The sequence below is a fragment of the Piliocolobus tephrosceles genome, chromosome 19, assembly GCF_002776525.5.
Source record: "Piliocolobus tephrosceles isolate RC106 chromosome 19, ASM277652v3, whole genome shotgun sequence".
In the NCBI taxonomy this organism is placed as follows: Eukaryota; Metazoa; Chordata; class Mammalia; order Primates; family Cercopithecidae; genus Piliocolobus; species Piliocolobus tephrosceles.
The window spans coordinates 49,864,277-49,875,143 of NC_045452.1; positions in this window are offsets into that span (position 1 = coordinate 49,864,277).

The window sequence follows — 10,867 nt, forward strand, 5'->3', positions numbered from 1 at the left end:
TTTGGGAGGCTGTGGCAGGAAAATTGCTTGATTTCAGGAATTTGAGACCAGCCTGGCCAACAAAGGGAGACACCATCTCTACAAAAAATTTTTAAAAGCCAGGCATGGTGGCTCCCACCAGTGGTCCCAGCTACTCAGGAGGCTGAGGGAGGCGGATTGCTTGGGCCCAGGAGGTCAAGGATCAGTGAGCTATGATTGTGCCACTGTGATTGTGCCTGGGCAACAGAGCAAGACCCTGCCTCAAGAAAGAAAAGGAAGGAAGGAAGGAAGGAAGGAAGGAAGGAAGGAAGGAAGGAAGGAAAGAAGGAAGGAAGGAAGGAAGGAAGGAAGGAAGGAAGGAAGGAAGGAAGGAAGGAAGGAGAAGAGAAGGGAAGGGAAAGGAAGGGAAGGGAAGAGGAGAGGAAGGAGGAGGAAGGCAGGCAGGCTGTATAGAGCAGTGGAGCCCTGGACAGGGCCCAGGAAACCATTTTTCCCTCCTAGGCCTCTGGGACTGTGATGGGAGGGTCTGCCATAAAGGTCTCTGACATGCCCTGGAGACATTTTCCCCATTTTCTTGGTGATTAACATTTGGTTCCTTGTTACTTATGCAAATTTCTGTAGCCATCTTGAATTTCTCCCCAGAAAATGAAGTTTTCTTTTCTATCACATTGTCAGGCTGCAAATTTTCTAAACTTTTATGCTCTGCTTCCCCCAGAACACTTTGCCACTTGGAAATTTCTTCTGCCAGATACCCTAAACCATCTCTTTCAAATTCAAAGATATCTAGGACAGGGGGAAAATGCCACCAGTCTCTGCACACCAAGCATGACCTTTACTCCAGTTCCCAACAAGTTCCTCATCACCATCTGAGACTACCTCAGCCTTGACTTTATTACCCATATCACTATTAGCATTTTGGTCAAAGCCATTCAACAAATCTCAAGGAAGTTCCAAACTTTCCCACATTTCCCTATCTTCTTCTGAGGCCTCCAAACTATTCCAAATGATAGGGACAGGAGACAGGAAACTACTGGGTAGAAGAAGGCAGTTCCTGGCAAAGGACTCACCCTCAAGCCTTGATACCCACAGCCCTAAGTGAGAACAGGTATTTCTGTTTTCATGCTCAAAAAGTTGCCTTCTGGCTCACCACGTCCCCATATCCTATACCCATATAAATCCCAAAACCCAGACTCCATGACCAGATGAAGAGAGGAGCAGAAGAGTGGCAGAATGGCACAGCAGAGAAGGAGAGACGAGAAGGAATATCTGAACATCAAGAGGAGTTCAGCAGGGGATGATCAGAGACGAGATCAGCCACTGGATAGCCAAACTCCAGGGGAACATCATCTTCCCACTACATCCCCTGCCCAGCTCCCCATCCATCCCACTGAGAACCACCTCTACCACTCAATAAAACCCCCACATTCATCCTTCAAGTCTATGTGTGACCCAGTTCTTCCAGGATGCTGGACAAGAGCTCAGGATACAGAAGGCTGTCACACTGGCCCTCTGCCCTTGCAAAAAGGCAGAGTCCACTGAGCTGGTTAACACCTAGGCTATCGGTGGAGAGCAAGGCTAAAAGAGTACACTGTAACATGTGCCCTCTGGTCTTTGGGAGTCACAGACACCCACTCCTAGACAATGCCATGGGGCTGCAGCCTAAAAGTGCTCACCGCAGTTTCTGCACCTGCCCCTCTGTGTACTCCCCCTCCCATAAGGGGTTTGAATTCACAGAGGCTGCACAGAGAGGCACACCCCTGTCACATGTCCTGTGAGGGAGGTCAGGGAACTTTCCTGTTTCACAACCTCTGCCTGTTACCCAGTTCCAAAGTTACTTCCACATTTTCGGGCACTTTACAGCAGCATCCCACTACCTGGTACCAATTTACTGTATTAGTCCATTCTCATGCTGCTAATAAAGACATACCTGAGACTGGGTAATTTATAATGGAAAGAGGTTTAATTGACTCACAGTTCAGCATGTCTGGGGAGGTCTCAGGAAACTTAAATCATGGCAGAAGGGGAAGCAAACACATCCTTCTTCACATGGTGGCAGCAAGGAGAAGCACCAAGCAAAAGGGGGAAACGTCTCTTATAAAACCATCAGATCTCATAAGAACTCACTATCACGAGGACAACAGCATGGGGTTAACAACCACCATGATTCAATTACTTCCTACCAGGTCCCTCCCATGACACGTGGGGATTACAGGAACTACAATTCAAGATGAGATTTGGGTGGGGACATAGCCAAACCATATCAGTGGGTACACAGTAGGTGCATGTATTTGTACTGTATATTTTGAACCTTTATAAGTTCTTTTATTTTTTAACTTTTAGTCTTACTTGTATGTTTTAAATTTTTATATGTGTTTATTCAATTTGCTTTTTCAAGCAATATTATGTTTATGAGGTTCTTTCATGAATGTGTTTGGCTCTAGTTCATTAATTTTCAGTGTTATATAGTATCTATCATATGAACACTCCACCATGAGTTAATCCATATTTCCGCTGATGGCTACTGAAGTTGTTTCTAAGTGTTTACTACAATAAACCATTTGACTCTGTCTCCCTGGGAATATGAGCAAGATGTCCTAGGGCATATTTCTAGAGTAAAAGCTGCTGAGTCACAGAGGAAATTAATTTCCAACTTTACTAAATATTGCAAAATTGATCTCCAAAGTGGCTACACAAATCTACATTCCCCCTGGCTGTGCAAAGGAATTGTTATTGCCTTATATCCTTGTAACCATTTGATAGTCAGATTTTAAATTTTCTACCAATAGGAGTGTGAAATTATACCTCATAGTGATTTCTTTTACCATTATCCACATTACTAGTAGAATTAACAATCTTTTCAAATCAGTATTTGTAATTTATTACTTCTCATCCGTGAGATTCCGTGTTCTTTTTTTGGGGGGGCGACTGTTTTTTGATAATGTTGTTCATTGTCCTTTTCTTAATGATATAGAGAATTTCTTACATAAACTGGACATTAATCCTCTGTTGATTATACATGCTGCAAATATCTTTCTCTTTTTCATTCTTATTATAATATCTTTTGATGAACAAAAATGTTTTACGTAGTTTGTGTTGTCAATATTTATCTCTGTAATTTGTCTGTTTTCTGTTTCCTTTATTCCCTACCCTAAAGTCTTGAAGAAATTATCCTTTATTTTCTTCTACATTTTTAGAGTTTTTATTTTTAGAGTTTTATTTTCACAGTCAGGTGTTGAACAAACCTTGAGTTCACATCCCTAGGAGGTGCAAAGCAGCACGACTTTGGGATTGAGAGCGTGGAGTCCAGAGGCAGGCTATCTGGGTTCACTTCTCAGCTCTGCTATTTTTTAGCCTGTCATTTAACTTCCATGTACTCCAGTTTCTTAATCTGTAAATAGGTACCTACTCATAGGTAAGAGTAAAGCTGCAATTAGAATATATAAAAACCTTTTAGAACAGCACCTACTGAGTGCAGTAGAAGGGATTACTCTTATTATTACATGAGCTCTAGTTTTATTTTTGCATGTACATAGCCAATTTTCCCACTCCTACATGTTATCTAGTCTATCTCTTTCTCACTGATTTAACAATGCCACTTACATCATATATCAGCTTTCATGTAGGTGTTGACATTTTTCTCGGTTTGCTAGTCTTCCATTGGTCTATCTGTCAATCCTTTAGGGAAATCTCAAGCCTCCATTTAAAATTCCCTGAGTTCTAAAAATCCCTGAAGTTATCACTCCTGCTTCTTCTTTCATCTACAGTCCCATCTCAACAATATCATTGTAGCTGTTAGTGAAACATAAAGGAGGTTTCCTGTGAGTTTCCTGGGGCTGCCATAACAAAGTACCATGAAATTGGTGACTTAAAACAACAAAAATGTATTGTGTAAATGTATTGTTCAGAAAGGTTCACAGTTCTGGAGGCTAGAAGTCCAAAATTAAGGTGTCAGTAGGACAACACTCCCTCTGAAATATGTAGGGAAATCCTTTGCCTCTTCCTAACTTCTGGGGGTTTGCTGTCAATCTCTGGTGTTCCCTGGCTTACAGATGCCTCCCTCCAATCCCTTATTTCCACATGACATTCTCCCTGTGTCTCTTCTCTTCACATGGAGATCTTTTCATAAGGACATCAGTCCGATTAGGGCCCGCCCACTCTATTTCCGTCTGACCTTGTCTTAACAAATCACATCTGCAACATCCCTATTTCCAATTAAGGTCACATTCTGAGGCGCTGTGAGTCAGAACCTCATTTGGGGGGAACACAAAATTCAACTTGTAACAAGGGCATAGCCAAAAAATACTAACGTTGAGCTTTAATGAAAGCTTCTAATCCTCTCCTGGACATTGTAATTTACCCCCGGATGCTTCCTGCCATACTGCCATCAAGTACAGTAATTTAATCCTCCTGGATCCAGATGCACTAACGCAGATTTTAAAAGAAATAATTGCAAACTTCAAATTCTAACCAACTACCTCCAGAGTTTGTAAATAATGAAGACTTTTAGAAGCCTACCTCCAGAGATTCTCATTCAGTGGTTAAGTTGATCAATGCTAATGCAGGTAGTCAAGAGACTATACTTTGGGAAGCACTCATCTAGACAGAAGTGTTAAAAGACATGTCCCCTAAGGAAGGGGCAATCAGTGGAGCAGCCAGCCTCATCACTCAGCTCTCAGGCTGGTCTAAAGGTCTTGGACGGGGCTGTCGAAGGAGAACTTTGCTCTGCCATGATAAGTTGTCTGGAAAGTGAGATTAACACTACTTCACCACTTAAAATCCTTTCCTTAGAGGATCATAGAATTGAACTGGTTCCAATGTTTAATTAGCAATTCAATTGTGTCTTCAGTTTTCACAGGCTGCAGATTCCCTCAAGGTCTAAAGTATGACACTGCAGGAATCTATTCCACACTTGGAGCAAGGAAAAAAAAAGACTACAGCTTGGTATTTGTTAAGAGCCTGCAATTTGCCAGGCATTCTAGGCACTAGCAATGCAGCACTGAACAAAACCAACAGCATCCCTGTTATCACAACACTTTTATTCTAGTGGATGGGAAAAATTGAGAAGCAAGATACGTTAGTAATATATGTGCAAATTCTATGATGATGGAGATTTTTGACTGTTTCATTTAATTTGCATCCCTGGGACCTAGAATGGTCCTTAGCACATAGTAGAAGATCAACAAATATATATTGAATACCAAATGGTGATAAGTGTAATGGCAAAAAATAAAGTAGGGAAATGAAACAGAGAGTGTGGGGAGGGTGCAATTTTAAATGGACGAATCAGGGAAAGCTTCATAGGAAAAGTGTCATTGGAGTAAAGTTCTGAAAGAAGTGAGAATGCAAGTCATGTACACGTATCTGGGAAAGAAGGGAACCTTAAACAGCATCAGCAAAAGCCCTGAGATAGGAGCACACTTGTGTGTTCAAATAACAGCACAGAGAGAAAGAAAAGAGGGGAAGAGAAGTAGGAGGGTGAAAAGGTAAGGAGTGCAAGGGAGGGCCAGATGTGCACTGGAATGTCTTGGCATTAGTTCTGACATGGGAAGGCACTGAAAGTTTTAAATAGTGGAGTGAGGCTGAGGCAGGAGGATCCCTTGAAGCCAGGAATTCAAGACCAGCCTGGGCAACATAGCAAGACCCACCTCTCTACAACAAAAACTTAAAAATTAACTGGGTGTGGTGGCACGTGCTTGTCGTCCTAGCTACTTGGGAGGCCAAGGCAGGAGGATCACTTGAGCCCAGGAGTTCAAGGCTGCAGTGAATTATGGTTATGACAACCTGGGTGAAAGAGCAAGACCTTGTCTCAAACAAAACAAAACAGTGGAATGATAGAAGCTGCTTATATTTTAACAAGTTTATTTCAACTGCTGTGTTGAGAACACTGAAGAAAACAAGGGTACAAGCAGGAAGCTATCGCAAAACATCCAATGAGAGATAAGACTGTCTCAGACCCAAATGGTCACAGTAATAGGATGAAAAGGGGTAAGAACCTAGGTATATTTTGAAGGTTTGGGCAAAATAACTTGCTAATGAATGGGAAGGTGGACATGAGAAAAAGAGAGCAAAGATATAGTCAAGCGAGAATGTGGAGGAACTGGAAGTATAATCCACTGCTCATGGAAATGCAAGATGGTACAGCCACCTTGGAAAACTATTTGGCAGTTTCGTAAAAAGCTACACAATGCACCTACCCACCCAGACATGCCACTCTTAGGTGATTTACTCAAGAAATATGAAATCAAGTATCTACATAAAGACCACTACAGAATGTTCATGGCAACTTTATTCATAACATTGCCAAAAACTGGGGGCAACTAAAACGTTCATCACATGAAGAATGCATAAGCAAATTGTGGTGTGTCTATATAATGAAATATTAATCACAACACAAAGAAGTAAACTACCATTTCACACAACATGAATAAATATCAAAATATTCACTCTAAGTAAAAGAGACATAACAAGAGTACACACTGTATAACTCCATCTGTATAAAATTCTGGAAAATGTAAACTATTCATGATGAAAAGTAAATCAGTGATCTCCTGGGGACAGAGTTGAAGGGAAGAATGGGTGACAAAGGAGATAGAAATGTTCTGTAAATTAATTGTGGCAATGGCATTATGGGTGTATATCCAAACTCATTGAGTTGTGCACTTTAAATGTTACACTTTACTGGACATGTATGTCATAAAGTTGACTTTAAAAATTTTTTAAAAGAATAAAGCCAGGGTTTTAGCCTGAGTGATTGGAAGAACAGAGTTGTAATTTTCAAAGATGAGAAAGATTGTGAGAGGAGTCAATTTTGTGGATGGTGAAATGGAATATAAGGAGCTGAGTTACGGACATGCTAAGTTTGACATGCCTAATAGGGAGATGTTGAATGAACAGTCATGTCTATAAATCTGGAGTTCAGGAAACAGGTCAGGCTGGAGATATACATATGGGAATCATTAACATATGGATGGTCCTTAAAGTCATGAGGTTGTACAAAATCACTGTGAGAGTGAATGTAGATTTAAAAAAATAGAAGACATGCAAGGACTAATCCTTGGGACTCTCCAATATCAAGAGACTGTGAAGCTGAGAAGGAATCAGCAGCAACTAAGGGGGAAAGGCGGTAGAGCCTGGTAGAAGGCAAGTGAAGGGCTCATCCAGAAAGAAGGGAATGACCCTGTGGCCATCTGTGGCAAAGTCAGTCCTGGGGGACTGAGAATTGCTCATTGGAGTACCTGAAGGTTATTACTGATCTTAATAGACTAATGGTGAAGAAAGAACGCAAAGAGTGAAATTGGAGTTAGCCTATGCCATTAACTCATTCATGGAGTTTTGCTGAGAGAAATGTGAAGTGGCAGATGGAGGAGAAAGCAGAATCAAGGGAATCTTTTAGAATGGAACAAATCATAGCATGTTTGCATGCTGATAGGGAAGATCCAGTGAAGAAATGTTAGTTGCTTTAAAGGAGATGGGGAGGGTAGATGGAACAAAATTCCTGAATGAGTGGGAGACAACAGGACATAATGTATAATTGAAGGGGCTGGCTCGGTCTGGAGGCCAGAGAGCTCCTTCACTGTGACCAGAGATGAAAAGAGGCCAGGTGCAGTGGCTCAGGTCTGTAATCCCAGCACTTGGGAGGCCAAGGTGGGAGCATCACTTAAGCACAGATGTTTGAGACCAGCCTGGGTAACACAGGGAGGGCCCCTCTCTACAGAAATTTTCAAATTAGCCAGATATGGTGGTGGGTTCCTGTAATTCCAGCTACTTGAGAGGCTAAGGTGGGTGGATCTCTTAAGTCCGGGGGGTCAAGACTTCAGTGAGCCAAGATCACACTACTGCACTCCAGCCTGGGTGACAGAGAGAGACCCTGTCCGAAAAAAGTAAAATTAAAAATTAAAATTAAAAACAGAGACAGGAAAGAGAATGTGGGCACCATGAAGGGAGGCATGGCAGAGGGAGCCCATCCCATCTGATAGCTCCTGTTTTCTGGATGAATGAGGAAGGAATACTGAGAGAGAGATGAGTGGGAAGCTGTTGGAGACACCAATTTTTGTATGGGCTGTGTGCTAAGAATAATTTTTACACTTTTAAAAGTAAAATATAAAAAGAACTATTAGCCTCTCAGAGAGAACACATATTCAAAGAGTTGAGGACATTTCCCCTTGGCCGAAGAAGCCTACATTAGTAGTACTGGCCCTTTACAGAAAAAACTGGGCTACCTTTGACAGAGGAGAGTGAGTGAGTGAATGAGCTAAGACTCTATATACAGCAGGACGTGCCAGGCATCCGAAGAGCACTGGGCAGAAGCTTGACAGAATATCAATCTACTTCATCCTCACACAAGTACTACAAGTTAAATATTAATAACCCAATTTTAGACGAGCTAATTGTGTCTCAGGGTGCTTCAATGAATTCCTCGAGGTCGTACACATAGTAAGTGGGGTGTATTAGTCTGTTTTCACACTACTATAAAGAAATACCTGAGACTGGGTGATTTACAAAAGAAAGAGGTTTAATTGACTCACAGTTCCACATGACTGGGGAGGCCTCAGGAAACTTATAATCATGGTGGAAGGGGAAGCAGGCACCTTCTTCACAAAGCAGCAGGAGAGAGAAGCACAAAAGACGAACTTTCAAACACTTATAAAACCATCAGATCTCATGAGAACTCCCTCACTATGAGAACAGCATGGAGGAAACTGTCCCCATGATCCAATCATCTCACTCCCTCAACCCGTGAGGATTACAGATCCCTCCCTTTACACATGGGGATTACAATTTGAGATGAGATTTGGGTGTGGACCCAGAGCCAAACCACATCATGGGGAATAAAGATTTACTTAGAAAATATGTAAATGTCTCAAATTCCTCTTTCCTTTCCAAAAGACTGTGACCCCTTCATCTTTACTTTGAATCTTGCATATGCAACTGCAAGATAATGCGTATGCAAACAGCACGTGCAGCAGGATGAGCCCACTTTAGAGCTAGACAGATTCAGACGTAGACCTCAACAGATTCAAGTGTGGACCTCAGCCTCCTCTTGCTAGCTTTGTGGGTTTGAATGACATTTCCAAGTCTCCATTTTTCTCATCTGTCAAATCTGATTGGTAATAATTAAGCCATTTGAAGTTGCTAATATTCAACCATTTCTGACCTATAAATATGACAGTTTCATGTAGTTCTAATGCCTATTATCCAAGGATTTTGTATGGGATAAAGTTAATATACATAAAGCATGTATACTTTGTAGACACTTAAATGGTAGTGAATATATGGATAATAATACGTCTTGATGCCTAAAGAAGTATTTATTTAGAGTGAAGGGGCTATGGAATGATCTCAACTATGCACACTTAGCCCAGAGCCACAGGGAAAAATGGGATGGGGAGGGCTGCAGGAACTCTGAAGGTGACCGATGAGTCTCAAGTCATATTAACCCTAAATCTAAACATAACATTTGGCCTGGAGTAGCCCTGTGGGCCACTTAATGTCCAACTTCCAATACCTGGAAGATTGCCATGGGGAGGACAGATTCATCATACTGTTTGGGTTACAGAGGATAGAAAGAGGAATCCTAGGTGGACATTACCTGGAGGAAAAACTTTCTGATAATTAGAATTATTAACCATGGAATAAGCTGCAGTGGGGAATACAGAGTTCAAAAGGGGACTAGAAAGCGCAAAATAACATCTTGCTGGAGGACTCACCGAATAGGTAAGAGCTGGACTAAATGACCTTTCAGATTCTTTCCAACTCTAAACTTTTATGAGTCAGTAGGCCCTGGCTCAGGCCTAGCAGTGTTCCAAAGTAAAATCAACTAATTATATCTAGTATAGTACCTGACACAGAGTAGGCATTTAAGGATAGTGTGCCCTTCCCTTTCATGGCTCCTCTGCCCCTAAATGCAAGAACTATTAAGTTACCCTATCACTGAGCAAGTGTACATATCTCCCCCCTTCTTTCATCCATTTTGATTTCTCATGGGTCTACTAATTAAGAAATAGAGGAGGAGGGAGCTGATTCAAAAAGTAACAAGTCAAAATTTAAATTGGAATCCTAGTGTATTCTTATGAAGTTATCGGACCAAAGTCAGTATTTTTGTTTGAATAGGCTTTTCCAAGAATAGATCACTGGAATTTATATTGCTAATAGGAGGATAAATTGTTTTCCTAGAAGACAAGATTAAAAAGAAGCAACTGGCATTTGAGAGAGTCAGATCACTTCACTCCCAGCTGACTGGAATAAAAATGAGATGCTAGAAGATAAACAGAGGTGTTTAGATGGTCTCTTCCCAGGTCACAGGCTGCAGCAAATTTTAAGACAAAAGAATTGTCAATGGGATGATTAAAGCAAGCTCCCTTTGCCTCCCTTAAAAGAGGCTGCCTATGAGTAGAAAACTTGCTCTGTTAACAAACACATTTAAATTATAGTAATGAGGAAGAGCCACTCCTCCCAAATTAAAGACAATAGAAAGTTATTAGAAAGTCCTTTCTGCCAGGCACAGTGGCTCACCCCTGTAATCCCAGCACTTTGGGAGGCTGAGACGGTTGGATCACCTGAGGTCCGGAGTTCAAGACCAGTCTGACCAACATGGAGAAGCCCCCTCTCTACTGAAAATACAAAATTAGCCGGGTATGGTGGTGCCTGCCTGTAATCCCAGCTACTCTGGAGGCTGAGGTAAGAGAATTGCTTGAACCTGGGAGTGGGAGGTTGCGGTGAGCTGAGATCATGCCATCGTACTTCAGCCTGGGCAACAAGAGCAAAACTCCATCAAGGAAGGAACGAAGGAAGGAAGGAAGGAAGGAAGGAAGGAAGGAAGGAAGGAAGGAAGGAACAGTCCTTTCTACCTTCCAGGTATCTGGGTTTGAGAAGGACTTTTGTGTAAGGC